The sequence below is a fragment of the Macaca nemestrina genome, chromosome 5 (genome assembly GCF_043159975.1).
Source record: "Macaca nemestrina isolate mMacNem1 chromosome 5, mMacNem.hap1, whole genome shotgun sequence".
In the NCBI taxonomy this organism is placed as follows: domain Eukaryota; kingdom Metazoa; phylum Chordata; class Mammalia; order Primates; family Cercopithecidae; genus Macaca; species Macaca nemestrina.
In genome coordinates, this window is record NC_092129.1 from 107,428,253 (window position 1) to 107,450,418 (window position 22,166).

Here is a 22,166-nt window from a genome sequence, read left to right on the forward strand (position 1 = left end):
TTCTCCCTTGGCCTGATGAATTCTTGTAATCCTAGGACCTTCTTTTGTAGCTCTAGCTTATGTTGGCTCTACTCTTTCCTAGATTCTGTGTCTTCGTCTTAAAAATAGTATATATCCTCTTTTTCTGAGGCATATCCTACTATGGCTACTGGGAAAAGGTGCAGTGGCAAACAACTTAAAAAATTCATTGCACATCCAAAATTTCATTTACTTTTCACTCACACTTTATTGATATCCCCTCACACTTTATTGATTTCATGATATTGATTCTTTCTATCCATGAGCATGGAATATTCTTCCATTTGTTTGTGTCCTCTTTTATTTCTTTGAGCAGTGGTTTGTAGTTCTGCTTGAAGAGGTCCTTCACATCCCTTGTAAGTTGGATTCCTAGGTATTTTATTCTCTTTGAAGCAATTGTGAATGGGAGTTCACTCATGATTTGGCTCTGTTTGTCTGTTATTAGTGTATAAGAATGCTTGTGATTTTTGCACATTGATTTTGTATCCTGAGACTTTGCTGAAGTTGCTTATCAGCTTAAGGAGATTTTGGGCTGGGACAATGGGGTTTTCTAAATATACAATCTTGTCATCTGCAAACAGGGACACTTTGACTTCCTCTTTTCTTAATTGAATACCCTTCATTTCTTTCTCCTGCCTGATTGCCCTGGCCAGAACTTCCAACACTATGTTGAATAGGAGTGGTGAGAGAGGGCATCCCTGTCTTGTGCCAGTTTTCAAAGGGAATGCTTCAAGTTTTTTCCCATTCAGTATGATATTGGCTGTGGGTTTGTCGTAAAGAGCTCTTATTATTTTGAGATACGTCCCATCAATACCTAGTTTATTGAGAGTTTTTAGCATGAAGGGCTGTTGAATTTTGTCAAAGGCCTTTTCTGCATGTATGGAGATAATCATGTGTTTTTTGTCTTTGGTTCTGTTTATATGCTGCATTAGGTTTATTGATTTGTGTATGCTGAAGGGATGAAGCCAACTTGGATCGTGGTGGACAAGGTTTTGGTGTGCTGCTGGATTTGTTTTGCCAGTATTTTATTGAGGGTTTTTGCATCGATGTTCATCAGGGATATTGGTCTATTCTCTTTTTGTGTGTGTGTCTTTGCCAGGCTTTCGTATCACAATGATATTGGCCTCATAAGATGAATTAGGGAGGATTCCCTCTTTTTCTACTGATTGGGATAGTTTCAGAAGGAATGGTACCAGCCCCTCTTTGTACCTCTGGCAGAATTTGGCTGTGAATCCATCTGGTCCTGGACTTTTTTTGGTTGGTAGGCTATTAATTATTGCCTCAATTTCAGCGCCTGCTATTGGTCTATTCAGGGATTCAACTTCTTCCTGGTTTAGTCTTGGGAGGGTGTATATGTCCAGGAATTTATGCATTTCTTCTAGATGTTCTAGTTTATTTGTGTAGAGGTGTTCATAGTATTCTCTGATGGTAGTTTGTGTCTCTGTGGGATCGGTGGTGATATCCCCTTTGTCATATTTCATTGTGTCTATCTGATTCTTCTGTCTTTTCTTCTTTATTAGTCTTGCTAGCGGTCTATCAATTTTGTTGATCTTTTCAAAAAACTAGTTCCTGGATTCATTGATTTTTTGAAGGGTTTTTTATGTCTCTATCTCCTTCAGTTCTGCTCTGATCTTACTTATTTCTTGCCTTTTGGTAGCTTTTGAATGTGTTTGCTCTTGCTTCTCTAGTTCTTTTAATTGTGATGTTAGTGGTCAATTTTGGATCTTCCTTGCTTTCTCTTGTGGGCATTTTGTGCTGTAAATTTCTCTCTACACACTGCTTCAAATGTGTCCCATAGATTCTGGTATGTTGTGTCTTTGTTCTGATTGGTTTTAAAGAACATCTTTATTTCTTCCTTCATTTCATTATGTACCCAGTAGTCATTTAGGAGCAGGTGTTCAGTGGTTTTGAGTGAGTTTCTTAATCCTGAGTTCTAGTTTGATTGCACTGTAGTCTGAGACACAATTCGTTATAATTTTTGTTCTTTTACATTGCTGAGGAATGCTTTACTTCCAACTATGTGGTCAATTTTGGAATAAATGTGATGTGGTACTGAGAAGAATGTATATTCTTTTGATTTTGGGTGGAGAGTTCTGTAGATGTCTATTAGTTCTGCTTGGTGCACAGCTGAGTTCAATTCCTGGATATCCTTGTTAGCTTTCTGTCTTGTTGTTCTGTCTAATGTTGACAGTGGGGTGTTAAAGTCTCCCATTATTGCATGGGAGTCTAAGTCTCTTTGTAAGTCTCTAAGGACTTGCTTTATGAATCTGGGTGCTCCTGTATTGGGTGCATATATATTCAGGATAGTTAGCTCTTCTTGTTGAATTGATCCCTTTAATATTATGTAATGGCCTTCTTTGTCTCTTTTGTTCTTTGTTGGTTTAAAGTCTGTTTTGTCAGAGACTAGGATTGCAACCCCTGCTTTTTTTGTTTTGTTTTGTTTTCCATTTGCTTGGTAGATCTTCCTCCATCCCTTTATTTTGAGCCTATGTGTGTCTCTGCACAGGAGATGGGTCTCCTGAATATAGCACACTGATAGGTCTTGACTGTTTATCCAATTTGCCAGTCTGTGTCTTTTAATTGGAGCATCTAGCCCATTTACATTTACGATTAATATTGTTTTGTGTGAATTTGATCCTGTCATTATGATGTTAGCTGGTTATTTTGCTCGTTAGTTGATGCAGTTTCTTCCTAGCATCGATGGTCTTTACCATTTGGCATGTTTTTGCAGTGGCTGGTACTGGTTGTTCCTTTCCATGTTTAGTGCTTCCTTCAGGAGCTCTTGTAAGGCAGGCCTGGTGGTGACAAAATCTCTCAGCATTTGCTTATCTGTGAAGGATTTTATTTCTCCTTCACTTGCGAAGCTTACTTTGGCTGAATATCAAATTCTGAGTTGAAAATTATTTTCTTTAAGAGTGTTGATTATTGCCCCCCACTCTCTTCTGGCTTCTAGAGATTCTGCCAACATCTGCTGTTAGTCTGATGGGCTTCCCTTTGTGGGTAACCTGACCTTTCTCTCTGGCTGTCCTTAACATTTTTTCCTTCATTTCAACTTTGGTGAATCTGACAATTATGTGTCTTGGAGTTGCTCTTCTTGAGGAGTATCTTTGTGGCGTTCTCTATATTTCCTGAATTTGAATATTGGCCTGCCTTGCTAGGTTGGGGAAGTTCTCCTGGATAATATCCTGCAGAATATTTTCCCACTTGTTTCCATTCTCCTCATAATTTTCAGGTACACCAATCAGTTGTAGATTTGGTCTTTTCACATAGTCCCATATTTCTTGGAGGCTTTGTTCGTTTTTTCTTTTTACTCTTTTTTCTCTGAACCTCTCTTCTCACTTCATTTCAATCATTTGATCTTCAGTCACTGATACCTTTTCTTCCAGTTGATCAAATTGGCTACTGATGCTTCTGCATGCATCACGTAGTTCTCGTGCCATGGTTTCCAGCTCCATCAGGTCATTCAAGGATTTCTCTACACTGTTTATTCTAGTTAGCCATTTGTGTAGTCTTTTTTCAAGGTTTTTAGCTTCTTTGCGATGGGTTCGAACATTCTCCTTCAGCTTGGAGATGTTTGTTATTACCAATTGTCTGAAGCCTTCTTGTCTCAACTCATCAAAGTCATTCTCTGTCCAGCTTTGTTCCGTTGCTGGCGAGGAGCCGCATTCCTTTGGAGGAGAAGAGGCGCTCTGAGTTTTAGAATTTTCAGTTTTTCTGCTCTGGTTTCTCCCCATCTTTGTGGTTTTATCTACCTTTGGTCTTTGATGATGGTGATGTAAATATGGGGTTTTGGTGTAGATGTCCTCTTTGTTAGTTTTCCTTCTAACAGTCAGGACCCTCAGCTGCAGGTCTGTTGGGGTTTGCTGGAGGTCCACTCCAGACCCTGTTTGCCTGGGTATCAGCAGTGGAGGCTTCAGCACAGCAAATATTGCAGAATGGCAAATGTTGCTGCCTGATCCTTCCTCTGGAAGCTTCATGTCAGAGGGGCACCCAGCTGTCTGAGGTGTCAGTCCACCCCTACTGGGAGGTATCTCCCAGTTAGGCTACTCGGTGGTCAAGGACCCACTTGAGGCAGTCTGTCCGTTCTCAGATCTCAAACTCCGTGCTGGGAGAACCACTACTCTTCAAAGCTGTCAGACAGGGACGTTTAAGTCTGCAGAAGTTTCTGCTGCCTTTTGTTCAGCTATGTGCTGCCCCCAGAGGTGGAGTGTACATAGGCAGGCTGGCCTCCTTGAGCTGCGGTGGGCTCCAGTCAGTTCAAACTTCCTGGCCGCTTTGCTTACTTACTTAAGCCTCAGCAATGGCGGCCGCTCCTCCCCCAGACTCGCTGCTGTCTTACAGTTCAATCTCAGACTGCTGTGCTTAGCAGTGAGGGAGGCTCCATGGGTGTGGGATCCTCTGAGCCAGACACAGGATATAATCTCCTGGTGTCCCATTTCCTAAGACCTGGAAAAGTGCAGTATTGGGGTGGAGGTGTCCCGAATTTCCAGGTACCATCTGTCACAGCTTCCTTTTGCTAGGAAAGGGAATTCCCCAACCCCTTGTGCTTCCCGGGTGTGGCGATGCGCTGCCCTACTTTGGCTCATTCTTCCTGGGCTACACCCACTGTCGGACAAGCCCCAGTGAGATGAACCTGGTACCTCAGTTGGAAATGCAGAAATCACCCATATTCTGTGTCGCTCATGCTGGGAGCTGTAGAATAGAGCTGTTCCTATTCGGCTATCTTGGAACCTCCCCCTCTGTAACACATTTTCTTTATCCTGTCTACTGTTGATGGACATTTAGGTTGATTCCGTGTCTGCTGCAGTAAAAGTACTTGTGAATGTCTTTATAATAGAATGAGTTACCATCCTTTGGGTATATACCCAGTTATGGGATTGCTAGGTTGAATGGTAATTCTGCTTTGAGTTCTTTGAGAAACCTCCAAACTGCTTTCCATAGTGGCTGGACTAATATACACTTCCATCAGCAGTGTATAAGCATTCCCTTTTCTTTGCAACTTCATCAGCATCTATTATATTTTGACTTTTTATTAATAGCCATTCTGACTAGTGTGAGACAGTATCTCATTGTGGCTTTGATTTGCATTTATCTAAAGATTAGTGATGTTGGGCATTTTTTCATATGCTTGTTGGCCACTTCTTTTAAGAGTGTCTGCGTATGTCCTTTGCCAATGTTTTTTTTTTTTTTTTTTTTTTTTTTTTTTTTTTTTTTTTTTTGTTAGGTGGAGTCTTGCTGTGTTGCCTGAGCTGGAGTGCAGTGGTGCAATCTTGACTCACTGCAGCCACCGCTCCCCAGGCTCAAGTGATTCTCCTGCCTCAGTAACTGAGTAACTGAGTAACTGAGACTACAGGCACACATGACCACACCGTCCTAATTTTTTTTTTTTTTTGTATTTTTAGTAGAGATGAGGTTTCACCTCATCTCTGTTGGTCAGGCTGGTCTCAAACTCCTGATCTTAGGCGATCCGCTTGCCTAGGTCTCCCAAGGTGGGATTACAGTCATCAGCCACTGTGCTCAGCCTTTGCCAACTTTTTAAGGAGGTTATTTTTTTTTTTTGCTTATAAATTTGTTTTAAGTGCTTATAAATGTTGGGTATTAGATTTTGTCAGATGCATAGTTTGCTAAATTTTTCTCCTGTTGTATAGGGTGTCTGTTTACTCTGTTGGTAGTTTCTTTTGCTGTGCCAGAGCTCTTTAGTGTAATTAGGTCCCATTTATCAATTTTTGGTTTTGTTGTAATTGCTTTTGGAGTTTTCGTCGTGAACTCTTCACCAGTTTGTATGTCCAGAATGGTATTGCCTAGGTTTTTTTTTTTTTTTTTTTTTTTTTGAGATTTTTGTATATGGTGTAAGAAAGGGGTCCAGTTTCAATCTTCTGCATATGGCTAGCCAATTATTCTGCCACCATTTAGTGAATAGAAAGTTTTTTCCCCATTGCTTGATTTTTGCAACTTTGCCTAATAGCTGATAGTTGTTGGTGTATGACATCATTTCTGGGCTCTCTATTCTGTTCCATTGATCTATGTGTCTATTTTTGAAACAGGACCATACTGTTTTGGTTACTGTAGCCTTGTAGCATAGTTAGAAGTCAGATAATGTGATGCCTCCAGCTTTGTTCATTTTGCTTAGGATTGCCTTTGCTTTCTGGGATCTTTTTTTGGTTCCCTATGAATTTTAGAATAGTTTTTTTTTTGGAAAAAAAATCTGTGAAGAATGTCAATGGTAGTTTAATAGGAATGTCATTGAATCTGTAAATTGCTTTGGGCATTATGACCATTTAAAAAATATTGATTCTTCCTACCCATGATCGTAGAATGTTTTTCCATTTATTTGTGCCATCTCTGATTCCTTTGAGCAGTGTTTTGTAGTTCTCATTGTAAAGATCTTTCACCTCCTTAGTTAACTGTATTCCTTGGCATTTTATTCTTTTTGTGGCATTTGTGAATGAAATTGTGTTCTTCATTTGGTTCTTGACTTGGATGTTGGTGTATAGGATTGCTACTGATTTTTATACATTGATTTCGTATCCTGAGACTGTGTAATTGTTTATCAGATTAAGGAGATTTTGGGAAGAGACTATGGGGTTTTCTACGTATATAATCATATCATCTGCAAATAGGAATAGTTTAACTTCTTCTCTTCCTATTTGGATGCCTTTGATTTCTTTCTCTTGCCTGATAGCTCTGGCTAGAACTTCCAGTACTAAGTTGAATAGGAGTGATGAGAGAATACATCCTTGTCTTGTGCTGGTTTTCAAAGGGAATGCTTCTGACTTTTGCTCATTCAGTGTGATCTTGGCTGTGGGTTTTTTATAGATGGCCCTTATTATTTTGAAGTAGGTATGTTCTTTCAATGTCTTGTTTGTTGAGGGTGTTTTCACATGAAGCAGTGTTGAATTTTATTGAATACCTTTTCTGCATCTATTGAGATGATCATATGATTTTTGGTTCTGGTTCTGTTTATGTGATGAATCACATTTATTGATTTGTGTACGTTGAACCAACCTTGCATCCCAGGGATAAAGCCTGCTTGATCATGGTAGATTAGCCCTTTGATGTGCTGCTGGATCAGTTTGCTAGTATTTTGCTGAGGATCTTCGGATTCTGTCCTTGATGGACCCTGACTGGTACATTTACTAAAATACAGCTTGGTGTTGACCATCCTGTTATCTTTCCAGGAACATAATGTGCTTGTACAGTTTATAGATTCAAATCTTATGTTGTTTCTATGACTTTTTCATGATTGACATTTTAAATATTTATCATTCCCTTAATTTCCATTGTCTCAGTATCTCCAATTTTGTGTATGTTGAATTTCCTTTCCCTTCCATACCTATCATTTTCTCTTTGATTGTTAACCGTTTCACTTTAATTAAAAAATACTTTAAATCATGTTTTCTGTGTATCTGCATTTTTTCATGACTTCTTGTGGGCTTAATTGCCAGAATGTCTTTATTTTTCTTTCTCTTTTTTTGTGTGCTTACAAACTTATTTTTAACTAATTTTGTTGTGTCACCATGTCTTTCTTGATCTTGAATAATTCTCTTTTGAAGTTTTACTTTATCTGGGAATTTGTTTTAAAAAATGTTTTATATTTATAATTTATATTTGATTACACTTTTATTGGTTCCATGGCAATATTAATATAAATATTCTTCATCTTATTCTGGCTCTTTTTTAATTGTTACACATCCTCAGGTGAGTTAAATTTCCCCTCAAACCAAGATGCTCTACTTAATTTCCTTATAAAACAGTATTGAGTGTATGTGTCTTCTATTAACTTTTATTTCATTTTACTCAACAGGACAAAGCAAATTCATGTATACTTGTGAGACAGGGTATATTTCAGTAGTCCTGATAGAATGAATAGTTGCACTTTCTAGGTATGCCAATAACTTTTTGAACTACTGATATTTTCCAGTTTTGTCTGGGCTTGCAGGCACAAAATTTTCTTAAAAGCTTACCACACTCCAAATTTACCTTTTGCTGAACTTGTCATTTCTTTCTCATATTGTGATTAGGGATGCAGTTTACATTTTTGTTTTCTATTCTCTTTTGGAATGACTTCCCATGATAAACAGGTCTGTATTTATACTGTGTTTAATACTAAAGATTTGTTGGAATTTATAAACTGTGAGCTTTATGAAGACCAAGGTTTGTGTAGTGACTACACTCAGACTCTGGAATGAGTGCTAAACATTATTTTAAGCTCAATTTGATATGCATTATTATTATTATTATTATTATTATTATTATTTTAGATGGAATTTCGCTGTTGTTGCCCAGGCTAGAGTGCAATGGCATGATCACGGCTCACCGCAACCTCTGCCTCCCAGATTCAAGTGATTCTCCTGCCTCAGCCTTTGGAGTAGCCGGGATTACAAGCATGCGCCACCACGCCTGGCTAATTTTGTAATTTTAGTAGAGACGGGGTTTCTCCATGTTGGTCAGGTTGGTCTGGAACTCCTAACCTCAGCTAATCCACCCACCTCAGCCTCCCAAACTGCTGGGTGAGCCAGTGTGCCTGGCCAATGTAAAAAAAAAAAAAACAAATAAAAACTCTATAAAACTTTATCCCAGATAGGCGTGATCCAAGGAACAATCTCTGTTCTGATCTATTGTTTATATCTCCTTGTGTTGTCTCAGTTATTCTTTTATTTTCATAATATTTTGCTCTGTGATACTTGCACGAATTGTTGTTTTCTCATTATAGAGTCCTTTATTTGTATTCAGCTCTCAGACTGTGATCCTGTTAATGATCAAAGGTCATGCTAAAAAAAGACTTTGCTCCTTTTTTATATAGTCTGAGGAGTTCGGGCAGCTAAATTCCCTGTAAAAGAAATAGGTTTTATGGATTCCTTGGCCATTGTGTTTTCTCAGTATCCCAAGTTCTGTTTGTCTTGATTCTTTTTTCTCTCACTACTGGTTGCATTTTGTGTTCTTTACCATGATTTTCTTTGTTTGCTACAGTTAGGACCTGCACGGGCTACATCAGTAGGAAGATTGATTAAGTTCTTCCTGGTGGAAAGGATTCCTTCCTGCTTGGTGTATAAATTGAGTATGTGATCCCTCAATTTGTAGCGAGAAGATAACATCTCTAACATCATTGACTTCTTCTGCATATCTAACAGAAGCTCTAAGAAGAATGGAAGAGATGTGAGTATTTAATTATTTTCTGCTCAGTATTATATAGCCTCTTCCAAGTATCCATTATACTTTAAAAATAATCATTTCAGTAATAATTATTAATACAAAGGATGACTCTAGAGATTGGATTTTTAAACTCTTTTAGCAGCAGATTTAGAGATGAATGGGAGTTTCTGTGTCACTGTATTAAACAGACAGGCAGTCAGCCTCATTCATTTGTTAGTAGGGGGAAACAAAATCCAAGGGCTGGGGTTTTCTCCCTTGTATTAATGGGATGTGGATGGACTCTGGGGGATGTTCCACAAAGGAAGGATATAAAATATAGTGCAACAAAGAAAGCCTAAGGAAAAATTCAGTAAACAGATTCATTGTTGCCTGGAAGCAATAATGACACTTCTAGGAAACTCCAGTCCTTGGGCTTTAAAACATCTGGAAGAGTTACAAAGGTATTACGTTGAGAGGTAATTGAAAAGGCTATTTTAGAAAGAAGTCATTTTAATGGGTTTTTAAAGATACCTGACACACAATGTAGGTTTAATAAATAGTACATAAAATGTTACCTTTAGGGAAAAATTGCATTTTAGATCTCCATTTTCCCTGCCACAGAACAGAATGTGGAATGAAGTCAAGAGAGATAAGGGTTTATATGGCAGTCCCAGCAGTACGTTTAACATGATCCAGGGTTATTAATAGTAAATTTGTTCTATTTTAGGGGAAATCAAAACAGTCCTCTCACAGATCATTTTCAGACTTTTACCAATATCTGTTTCAACTCTTTTTAAAGGGTGTATGCACTGGCATATAAATGACTATGGAAAAGGAGGAAAAAATGGAGGTTTAAAATAGTAGATGTTAGGATTAGACTTCAGTGGCTTATTAGATTATTGACACCTAGAAGACTTTGTAGATAAAATTATTTCCATACATGAAATCCCACTCTTTTGTAGAACAGAACACATCTGGAAGAACAATCTGTTACCTCTGGACAAGCCCAGCTACAGGATCCTTGGGACCGAACACAAATGAAAATGCAGAATCCCTTGTTCAAAAATTACTGAAAGTTTCAAGATGGCAGCAGCAGAACATTAAACCAAGTGGGGGATTCTTATAGGTGCAGGGCACTGTTTGACTATACATGTCTCCCACCCACGAAGCTGGCCCTGCCTCCGGCTGCGCTCCCCACCTTCCTTCCTATTCTACTACTGATGTCTGCCATTCTGTCTTTTACACTTAAACCCTTTCCCTGGTAAGCTTCAATTGCCCCTCAGTTATCAGTCACTGTAATCTCAGTGAATGTGAGTCTCATGGAAGCTCGCATCTGAGAGCAGGTTTGATGTATGGTAGGATAGAGATAAATCAGGGTTGGGAGAAAGATGAAGGATGGCAGGCTACAGGAGGCTGACAGGGTATGGCACGGGGATCTTGAGTACCTTATCAGGAAAATGCCTTTATTCAGAGTAAGATTCTTGGAATGACCTAGTAGAAGTGCGCTGAAGAAGAAAAGCTTTTATGTTTTGCTCTTATGTAGATTTTGTGTTGTGGTGGACCTTTTTAGATAGAGTAGATGGTGGTGGGCTAAGCTGCTGATGTAGGTAAGTTTGGACGTCTCTATGAATGTGCTGAGGACTTCTAAACTGGAGGTATTAAGGATGAAAGAAACCACTCCTCTAGCCTGCAAATGCTCGGGTCCTCTTTTATGCCTTAACAGATTCATTAGCAGTTTACTCATGCTCATGTCTAGCAACTCCAAAGATGGTCCTGGGAAAAGTTTTCACCCTGACTTACAGTATACCTAACCATTACCTAGAAGCTGAGGTTGGATATTTTTAATGTGGGAAAATAAGAAGGAATCTGAGCTTTCATAGTAAAACATCTGCTACCCATAAACCTGTGTGGTATACAAATCATGTTGCTTTCATCTATTAATATATAGAAGGAAAGTGTATTAGTTAACACGAATTAGTGTTGTTATTGTAATGCTGTGTAATAAACAAAACATCTGTGTAGTATACAACAGTAAGCATTTATTCAGCTTATACTCTGGAGTTCCCCTCATCTAGTCTGGTCATGGCAGGGCTTGCTCATGTATCTGTCAGCTAGGCAGCTCTGCTGTTCTTGGCTGGGCTTGCTTCCATGACTATGTGCCAGCAGGCTGTTGGTTGATCTAGTCATTCTTGCAAAATTGGATGACTTGGTTTCACTCCATGTGTCTTATGTCCTCCAGTAGGTCAAACTGGACATGTTTTCATGACAATGGCAGTGGGCAATAGGTAGGCAGAGACATATAAATAAAATTTCAGGCTTCTGCTTGCATCACGTCTGATAATATTGGCTTGAGCAAGTTGCAAAACCATCCAAGAACAGGAGAGCTTTCCAAATTCAAAAGGTAAGGAAGTGGACCCTGCCTTTTTAGGGGTCAGAACTGCAAAGGCATGTGGCAAAAGATATGGGTAAAGGGAGGAAGGAAGGATTGGAGTCATTTATGTCATCCATTTGCTATAGTCTGTCAAAAGCTCTGCTAAGACTTGATGTTTAGATTACAAGGATATGCTAAGTTTTTGTTCCTTTATATCATTAAATAAAGCTGAATCACCAGAAAAATCTTACACCTATATATCAGTTTTCAATGTATTGTCTTTCAGCTCCAACTACCATTCTGCATACTGCTTTGTGATACTGGAGCTGAACCTGGTAAAGATTTTTTCTCCAGCTGGCTTGATGCTAAGCTTTATCAACAGAGGGTGCTAGAGGGACATTGTTGAGGGGATGATGGCAGGAGGGTGCTTCCCTTCCAGGTTCCAGTCCTCATTCCTTGTTATTCTTTGTGAAAGTCAGTAGATCAGTGTGCAGATGGCCTAGTGGAGCTGACCATCAAGGCCAACTCCTCCCTCTCACCTAGGGCCTGTTTTACTGGCAGCTCTGGGCATACCCTTAGGGAGCTGTCTTCCTACCTGGCTGGACCACTTTTATAGTTCAGATCAGATCTGTTGCCTCTGATGTTTCTTCCCCTCTGATGGGAAGTGGTAGCCCTACCCTCTTAAAAATCCTTGGTTCTTCATTGCCTGTACCCCTTCAGCCTAATAATTCTTTTTCTGTAAGTGCTATTTCTGAATCCCTTAGAGCAGGAGTTGGTAAACTATAACTAGTGGACAAAATAAGGGGATATCATTCTATACTTATCAAACTAGCTAAATATTCAGACTTATGACAACACTTAATTATGGGAAGGTTGTGGGGAAGCAAATATCCTAATAAAATGTTACAAGGAGTATACTATCTTTTGGGAGGTCAATATAAAATATGTAACATGTAATTATATATACGATATGCAATAAAACATTTAAAATGTGCATATTCTTCTTAGCTCAGCAACTAAAAAAATAATTAAAAGGATATGTAAAGACTGATGTAGATTGGGGGCAAGATGGCTAACTAGATGCAACTAGAAGGAACATCTGTCTCTGAGGGACTGTGACATTAAGACTGGCACACTCCTAACAGATCTTCAGAGGAAAGGCATTGAGAGTGGATGGAGGGAAGACACAGATGCTAGGCTGAAAAAGGAAGAATCTGGGAGCCCTGCATGGGGCTACTGGGACTAATTCCTGGCATTCGGTGACTACCAGGAAAGGAGTGAGTTGAGCAACCTATTTGCCTGCTCAGGACAATTGAGTTGGCAGGGAGAGCTTTATAGAGAAGTGGTAGAGTCAGAACTTCAGCTGACGTGAAGACCAGAGGGTTTGCTGCAGGAGCATCTGTAGTGGAGCATAGCCAGGGGCGCCCACTTCCCTAGGCTTGACTTGCTTCTCTAGGAGACATTAGTGCTGGGGGAACTGTAAGACCTGAACTCTGCAGGATGATCTTGCCCATGAGATTGGGCCAGTACAATCTGAGTACCCCTTGGTATACTGGCCTCCCCTGGGGCCCCAGCCTGGCTGTGCCTGCTTGCAGTGTAGCCTTGGGTACCCAAAGGGTACCTCCTGGGCACCTTCATCATAGCTCCTGTGCTGGCAGACCATGCCTGACCACAGAAAGCTCCAGCAGAGTAGCCACCATGGACATGCACCCATCCACTCACACCTCCCACTGCAGCCTCTTCATGCTGCTTTGCCTGCATGCACTTACCCACATCCACCCCTACATTGCTTTGTTGGCATGTGTATGTGTGGGCAAACCTTACATCCCCTTCCTTACCAGTGTGTGTATGTGGGCACACACCCTGCCATGCCACTGGTGCTGCTGTGAGTGCACCCCTCCCCATGACCCCATTGAACTGCCATTGCTGTGGGAGTTTTGATGGGTACAGAGCCTGCCAACCCCACTACCACTAGCATCACACCCCTGCCCTACACTGCACCTGGGTGAAACTAGGCACAGAGAACAGCAGACCTGCCCCTACTCTGAGCTGCCACTGCTGCCCATGTGAATGTGCACAGAGGGTGCACACAATCCTGTGCCCATTAGTGACCCATCCTCGTGCCAACACCACCACCAGTGTGAATGCATGTGCAGACATCAATGGGGGCCCCCGATACCCCTGCATTGTGCTGCCTGTGCGGCTGCGGTGAACACTCATACAGAAGCTGGCGATCCAGCACCTGCTAGCACCCCACTGTAGCCAATGGGCATGAACTCAGCTGTGCTGCTGCTGCTGCTGCTTCTGGCATGCGCAAATGAGGATATATCTCACTGCTACCATCCTATGAAGTGCTTTAGCTGCAACACTCATCAGAGTGTTGTGGCCAGTGGTCTGTGAGCACCTTGGCCCCTCCAGTACAGCAAGTTCCTAACCTTGAAGAGCCAGGGAACAAAGCTGGGCCAGATACCAGCTCCCCAGTCGAAGAGTTCCAAGCTGAACCTTGGCCCCCTAAAGTCTTCCAGAAACAAAGCCAGTCAGCTAAACCCACCTTATACCACAGTCAAACCCCCAAGGTTATAAAATAGGATAAAATAAAAACAAAAACCAATCAAGGAATCTGCTGGCAAGATAGCTCAATGGGAACAGCTCCGGTCTGCAGCTCCCAGCAAGATTGATGCAGAAGTCAGGTGATTTCTGCATTTCCAACTGAGGTAGCCAGTTCATCTCACTGGGACTGGTTGGACAGTGGGTGCAGCCCACGGATGGCGAGCTGAAGCAGGGTGGGGCATTGCCTCACCCGGGAAGCGCAAGGGGTCGGGGAATTCTCTGCCCTACCCAAGGGAAGCCGTGAAGGACTGTGCTCGGAGGAACAGCGCACTGTGGCTCAGATACTGTGCTTTTCCCATGTCTTCACAACCCGTAGACCAGGAGATTCCCTCCAGTGCCTACGCCACTAGGGTCCTAGGTTGCAAACACAGAACTGGGTGGCCATTTGGGCAAACACTGAACTAGCTGCAGAATTTTTTTCCCCATACCCCAGTGGTGCCTGGAACACCAGGGAGACAGAACTGTTCACTCCCTTGGAAAGGGGGCTGAAATCAGGGAGCCAAGTGGTCTGGCTCAGTGGGCCCCACCCCAAGGGAGCCCAGCAAGCTGAGATCCAATGGCTTGACATTCTTGCTGACAGCATAGAAGTCTGAGGTCGGACTGGGTCACTCGAGCTTGGTGTGGGGGAGGGGCATCCACCATTGCTGAGGCTTGAGTAGGCAGTTTTACCCTCACAGTATAAACAAAGCCTCCAGGAAGTTCAGACTGGGAGAAACCCACTGCAGCTCAGCAAGGCTGCTGTGGCCAGACTACCTCTCTAGATTCCTCCTCTGGGCAGAGCATCTCTGAAAAAAAGGCAGCAACCCCAGTCAGGGGCTTATAGATAAAACCCCCATCTCCCTGGGACACAGCACCTGGGGGAAGGGGTTAATGTGGGCACAGCTTCAGCATACTTAAACACCCTGCTTGATGGCTCTGAAGACAGCAATAGATCTCCCAGCACAGTGTTCAAGCTCTGCTAAGGGTCAGACTGCCTCCTCCAGTGGGTCCCTGACCCCTGTTTATCCTGACTGGGAGACACCTCCCAGTAGGCGCCGACAGACATCTCATACAGGAGAGCTCTGGCTGGCGTCTGGCCGGTGCTCCTCTGGGATGAAGCTTCCAGAGGAAGAAACAGACAGCAATGTTTGCTGTTCTGCAGCCTCCACTGGTGATACCCAGGCAAACAGGGTCTGGAGTGGACCTCCAGCAAACACCAGCAGATCTGCAGCAGAGGGGCCTGACTGTTAGAAGGAAAACTAACAAACAGAAAGGGATAGCATCAACATCAGCAAAAAGGATGTCCACTCAGAGACCCCATCCAAAGGTCGCCAACATCAAAGACCAAAGGTAGATAAATCCACGAAGATGGGGAGAAACCAGCGCAAAAAGGCTGAAAATTCCAAAAACCAGAAGGCCTCTTCTCCTCCAAAGGATCACAACTCCTTGCCAGCAAGGGAACAAAACTGGATGGAGAATGAGTTTGACAAATTGACAGAAGTAGGCTTCAGAAGGTGGGGAATAACAAACTCCTCCAAGCTAAAGGGGCATGTTCTAACCCAATGCAAGGAAGCTAAGAACCTTGAAAAAAGGTTAGAGGAATTGCTAACTAGAATAACCAGTTTAGAGAAGAACATAAATGACATGATGGAGCTGAAAAACACAGCATGTGTACTTCATGAAGCATACACAAGTATCAATAGCTGAATTGAGCAACCAGAAGAAAGGATATCAGATATTGAAGGTCAACTTAATGAAATAAAGCAAGAAGACAAGATTAGAGAAAAAAGAATGAAAAGGAACGAACAAAGCCTCCAAGAAATATAGGACTATGTGAAAAGACCAAATCTACATTTGATTGGTGTACCTGAGAGTGACAGGGAGAATGAAACCAAGTTGGAAAACACTCTTTAGGATATTATCCAGGAGAACTTCCCCAACCTAGCAAGGCAGGCCAACATTCAAATTCAGGAAATACAGAAAATACCACAAAGATACTGCTTGAGAAGAGCAACCCCAAGACACATAATTGTCAGATTCACTAAGGTTGAAATGATGGAAAAATGTTAAGGGCAGCCAGAGAGAAAGGTCAGGTTATCTACAAAGGGAAGCAGATCAGACTAACAGCACAAACCCTAAAAGCCAGAAGAGAGTGGGGGCCAATATTCAACATTCTTAAAGAAAAGAATTTTCAACTCAGAATTTCATATCCAGCCAAACTAAGTTTCATAAGCAAAGGAGAAATAAAATCCTTCACAGACAAGCAAATGCTGGGAGATTTTGTCACCACCAGGCCTGCCTTACAAGAGCTCCTGAAGGAAGTGCTAAGTATGGAAAGGAACAACCAGTACTAGCCACGGCAAAAATCATACCAAATTGTAAAGACCATCAACACTATGAAGAAACTGCATTAACTAATGGACAAAATAACCAGCTATCATCATAATGACAGGATCAAACTCACACATAACAATATTAACCTTAAATGTAAATGGGCTAAATGCTCTAATTAAAAGACATAGACTGGCTAATTGGATAAAGAGTCAAGACCCATCTCATGTGCAAAGACACATACAGGCTCAAATTAAAGGGATGGTGGAATATTTACCCAGAAAAAAAAAAAAAAGGGATGCAATCCTAGTCTGATAAAACAGACTTAAACCAACAAAGATGAAAAGAGACAAAGAAGGGCATTACATAATGTTAAAGAGATCAATGCAACAAAAAGAGCTAACTATCCTAAATATGGTACAGGAGCATGAAGATTCATAAAGCAAGTTCTTAGAGACCTACAAAGAGACTTAGACTCCCACACAATAATAGTGGGAGTCTTTAACATGCCATTGTCAATATTAGACAGATTAACAAGACAGAACATTAACAAGGATATTCAGGATTTGAACTCACCTCTGGACCAAGCAGACCTAATAGGCATCTACAGAACTCTCTACCCCAAATCAACAGAATATACATTCTTCTCAGCACCTCATCGCACTTATTCTAAAACTGACCACATAATTGGAAGTAAAACACTCCTCAGCAAATTGCAAAACAACAGAAATCGTAACAGTCTCTCAAACCACAGTGCAATCAAATTAGAGCTTAGGATTAAGAAACTCACTCAAAACTGTACAACTACATGGAAACTGAACACCTGCTCCTGAATGACTACTGGATAAATAATGAAATGAAGACAGAAATAAAGATGTTCTTTGAAACTAATGAGAGTAAAGACACAATGTACCAGAATCTTTGGGACACATTTAAAGCAGTGTGTAGAGGGAAATTTATAGCACTAAATGGTCACAAGAGAAGGCAAGAAAGATCTAAAATCGACACTGTAAAATAAAAAATTAAAAGAACTAGAGAAGCAAGGGCAAACACATTTAAAAGCTACCAGAAGACAAGAAATAAGTAAGATCAGAGGAGAACTGAAAGAGATAGGAAGACTTAAAAACCCTTCAAAAAAATCAATGAATCCAGGAGCTGGTTTTTTGAAAAGATCAACAAAATAGATAAACTACTAGCCAGACTAATAAACAAGGAAAGAGGGAAGAATCAAATAGACACAATAAAAAAAGATAAAGGGAATACCACCACGGATCCCACAGAAATACAAACTACCATCAGAGAATACTATATACACCTCTATGCAAATAAACTAGAAAACCTAGAAGAAATGGATAAATTCCTGGACACATACATTCTGCCAAGACTAAACCAGGAAGAAGTTGAATCCCTGAATAAACCAATAACAAGTGCTGAAATTGAGGCAGTAATTAATAGCCTACCAACCAAGAAAAGTCCAGGACCAGATCAATTCACAGCTGAATTCTTCCAGAGGTACAAAGAGGAGCTGATAAAATTCCTTCTGAAACGATTCCAAACAATAGAAAAAGAGGGAATCCTCCCTAACTCATTTTATGAAGCCAGTATCATCCTGATACCAAAACCTGATAGAGACACAACAAAAAAAGAAAATTTCAGGCCAATGTATCTGATGAACATCGATGCAAAAATCCTCAATAAAATACTGGCAAACCGAATCCTGTAGCATATCAAAATGCTTATCCACCATGATCAAGTTGACTTCATCCCTGGGATGCAAGGCTGGTTCAGCATCCTGAAATCAATAAACATAATCCATCACATAAACAGAACCAATGACAAAAACCACATGATTATCTCAATAGATGCAGGAAAGGCCTTTGACAAAATTCAACAGCCCTTCATGATAAAATCTACCAATAAACTAGGTATTGATTGACCCCTTCAAGCAGAACTACAAACCACTGCTCAAGAAAATAAGAGAGAGCACAAATAAATGGAAAAACATTCCATGCTCATGGTTAGGACGAATCAATATTGTGAAAATGGTCATACTGCCCAAAGTAATTGATAGGTTTCAATGCCATCCCCATCAAGGTACCACTGACTTTTTTCACAGAATTGGAAAAAAGTACTTTAAAGTTCATATGGAACCAAAAAAGAGCCCACATAACCAGGACAGTCCTAAGCAAAAAGAACAAAGCTGGAAGCATCACGCTACCTGACTTCAAACCATACTACAAGGCTACAGTAACCAAAACAGCATGGTACTGGTACCAAAACAGATATATAGACCAATGGAAGAGAACCAAGGCCTCAGGAATAACACCATACATCTATAACCATCTGATCTTCAACAAACCTGACAAAAACAAGCAGTGGGGAAAGGATTCCCTATTTAATAAATGGTGCTGGGAAAACTGGGTAGCCATATGAAGAAAACAAACTGGACCCCTTTCTTACACCTTATACAAAAATTAACTCAAGATGGATTAGAGACTTAAATGTAAGACTTAAAACCACAAAAGCCCTAGAAGAAAACCTAGGCCAATACCATTCAGGACATAGGCATGGGCAAAGACTTCATGACTAAAACACCAAAAGCAATGGCAACAAAAGCCAGAACTGACAGATGGGATCCAGTTAAACTAAAGAGCTTCTGCACAGCAAAAGAAACTATCATCAGAGAGAACAGGCAACCTACTGAATGGAAGAAAATTTTTGCAATTTATCCATCTGACAAAGGGCTAATATCCAGAATCTACAAAGAACTTAAACATATTTACAATTTAAAAAACCCCATCAAAAAGTGCGCAAAGGATATGAAGAAGCACTTCTCAAAAGAAGACATTTAGGTGGCCAAAAACATGAAAAAATGCTCATTATCACTGGTCATTAGAGAAATGCAAGTCAAAACCACAATGAGGTACCACCTCATGCCAGTTAGAATGGTGATCATTAAAAAGTCAGGAAACAGCAGATGCCAGAGAGGACGTGGAGAAATAGGAATGCTTTTACACTGTTGGTGGGAGTATAAATTAGTTCAACCATTTTAGAAGACAGTGTGGCAATTCCTCAAGGATACAGAAGCAGAAATACCATTTTACCCAGCAATCCCTTTACTGGGTATATACCCAAAGGATTATAAATCATTCTACTATAAAGACACATGCACATGTATGTTTGTTGTTGCACTATTTACAATAGCAAAGACTGGGAACCAACCCAAATGCCCATCAATGATAAACTGGATAAAGAAAATGTGGCACATATACACCATGGAATACTATGCAACCATAAAAATCGATGAGTTCATGTCCTTTGTAGGGACATGGATGAAGCTGGAAACCATCATTCTCAGCAAACTAACACAGGAACAGAAAACCAAATACTGCATGTTTTCACTTATAAGTAAGTGTTGAACAGTGAGAACACATGGACATAGATAAGGGAACATCACACACTGGGGCCTGTTAGGAGATGGGGGACTAGGGGAGGTATAGCATTAGGAGAAATACCTAATGTAAATGACAGGTTGATGGGTACAGAAAACCACCATGGCACGTGTATACCTATTTAACAAAACTGCATGTTCTGCACATGTACCCCAGAACTTAACATATAATAAAAAATTAAATAAAATTAAAAATAAAATAAAGTAACCCATCGAAAGGACAAAAACTTAAATGATTGAAGGACTGGCAGTCCACAAAGATGAGAAAGAACCAGGGCAGGAACTCTGACACTCAAAAAGTCAGAGTGTCTTCTCTCCTCTAAATGACAACACTAGTTCTCTAGCAAGAGTTCTTTTCCAGGCTCAGATGTCTGAAATGACAGAAATAGACTTCAGAATATGGATAGAAATGACATCATTGGGATTCAGGTAAAAATTCAAGAAAGCTAAGAATCACGATAAATGATAGAGGAGCTGACAGACAAAATATCCACTATAGAAAAGAACATAACCAACCTGTTAGAGTTAAAAAACACAGTATAGGAAGTTCATAAGGCAATCACAAGTTTTAAAAGCAGAATAGACCAAGCTGAGGAAAGAATCTGAGAGCCTGAATACTGGCTTTCAGAAATAAGGTAGTCAGACAAGACTAAAGAAAAAGGAATGAAAAGGAATGAACATACCTCCAAAAAATATGGGATTATGTAAAGAGACCAAGTCTATGATTCATTGGTGTCCCTGAAAGAGATGAGACTGGAAGCAACCTGCAAAACATAGTTCAGGATATCATTCCTAAGAACTTTCCCATCTTGTTGAAGATGCCAACATTTAAATTCAGGGAATGTTGAAAACCCCTGAAGATACTTCAGAGGAAGGCTGTCTCAAAGACACATAATCATTAGATTCTCAAAGGTCGAAATGAAAGAAAAAATGTTAAAAACAGCTAGAGAGAAAGAATAGGTCACCTACAAAATAAAGCCCATCAGACTGACAATGGACCTCTCAACAGAAACCTTACAAGCCAGAAGAGATTGGGGGCCTATTTTAAACATCCTTTAAATAAATTCCAACCAAGAATTTCATGTCTGGCCAAACTAGACTTCATAAGTGAAGGAGAAATAAAATCTTTTTCAGACAAGCAAATTCTGAGGGAATTTGTTACCACCAGACGTGCCTTACAAAAGCTCCTGAAGGAACACTAAATATGGAAAGAAAAAAACACTATCAGGCATGACAAAAACATATTGAGGTGCACAGACCAGTGACACTATTAAACAACCAAATAAATAAGTCTGCAAAATAACCAGCTAGCATCATGATGACAAGATCAAATCTACACATGACAATATTAACCTTAAATGTAGATGGACTAAATGCCTCAATTATAGAAAAGACACAGAGTGGCAAGCTGGATAAAGAACCAAGACTCACTGGTGTGCTGTCTCCAAGAGCCCCATCTCACATGCAGTGATGCCCATAAGGTCAAAATAAAGGGATGGAGAAAAATCTACCAAGCAAATGGAAAACTGAAAATAGCAGGGGGTTGCAATCTTAATGTCAGAAAAAACAGGCTTTAAACCAAAAATGATCAGAAAAGACAAGGGCATTACATAATGGTAAAAGGCTCAATTCAACAAGACCTAACTATCCTAAATGTATATGTACCCAACACAGGAGCACCCAGATTCATAAAGCAAGTTCTTAGAGACCTTCAAAGAGACTTAGACTCTCACACAAAAATAGTGGGAGACTTCAGGACTCCCCTAACAGTATGAGATCATTGAGGCAGAAAATTAACAAAGATATTCAGAATCTTAACTCAGCACTGGATCAAATGGAGCTGATTGACATCTAGAGAACTTTCCAACACAAAACAACAGAATATACATTCTTCTCATTGCCACATGGGACAGTCTCTAAAACTGACCACACTATTGGACATAGAACAATCCTCAGCAAATGCAAAAGAACTGAAATCATAATGGTCTCTTGAGTCACCGCACAATAAAACAATAAAAATAGAAATGAAGACTAAGGAAATTGCTCAAAACTATACATTTACATAGAAATTAAACAACTTGCTTCTGAATAGCTTTTGGGTAAATAATGAAATTAAGTCAGAAATCAAGAAGTTATTTGAAACTAATGAGAACAAAGATACAACATACCAGAATCTCAGGGACATGGCTAAGGCAATGTTAAGAGGGAAATTTATAGCATGAAATGCCCACATCAAAAAGTTAGAAAGATCTCAAATTAGCAACCTAACATCAC

The 22,166-nt window shown here is 40.3% G+C and overlaps 1 long non-coding RNA gene across 2 annotated transcripts in view; it reads left to right on the forward strand.

Moving 5' to 3' along the window:
- The window catches only part of LOC105496830 (uncharacterized), a 72,055-nt gene extending 60,284 nt beyond the window's left edge, over positions 1-11,771 (forward strand). The window contains exons 2-4 of one of the 2 annotated variants that reach the window (XR_011623604.1): positions 8,280-8,469; positions 8,989-9,174; positions 10,113-11,771. This is a non-coding gene — a long non-coding RNA (uncharacterized lncRNA). The remainder of the gene's footprint in view (positions 1-8,279; positions 8,470-8,988; positions 9,175-10,112) is intronic. The other variant, XR_011623605.1, reaches the window with a different exon arrangement.
- The last annotated feature ends 10,395 nt before the right edge of the window (positions 11,772-22,166 follow it).